Source organism: Etheostoma spectabile, chromosome 9 (assembly GCF_008692095.1).
Source record: "Etheostoma spectabile isolate EspeVRDwgs_2016 chromosome 9, UIUC_Espe_1.0, whole genome shotgun sequence".
Taxonomy (NCBI): Eukaryota; Metazoa; Chordata; class Actinopteri; order Perciformes; family Percidae; genus Etheostoma; species Etheostoma spectabile.
Genome location: NC_045741.1, coordinates 14,207,565 through 14,207,817, shown reverse-complemented (window position 1 = coordinate 14,207,817; position 253 = coordinate 14,207,565). Strand labels below are relative to the sequence as shown.

The 253-nt window shown below is 43.5% G+C and overlaps 1 protein-coding gene across 7 annotated transcripts in view; it reads right to left on the bottom strand.

The window, feature by feature from the left end:
- The window catches only part of csnk1g2b (casein kinase 1, gamma 2b), a 39,226-nt gene that overhangs the window by 19,118 nt on the left and 19,855 nt on the right, over window positions 1-253 (bottom strand). The gene's annotated exons all lie outside the window — the stretch shown is intronic.

The window sequence follows — 253 nt, the reverse complement described above, 5'->3', positions numbered from 1 at the left end:
TCCTGTCCTATTCATGGTAGCCTACTCGTGGACATCGCGCCGTCATCACGTGCTATAGTAGGGGGGCCTGCCTTGATAATCCAGCATAAAAGGCATAATTTTCTATCATGGGATGGGACACAAATTCATACGGTTTGATAAAGTACTTATTGGACTTTAACTTGTCATTGCACCTACAATAATGTAGCTGTCTACCTGCCAATGTGCAGGTAGATTGACAATGTTACGCGCCAATTGCAAAATTCACCCACAT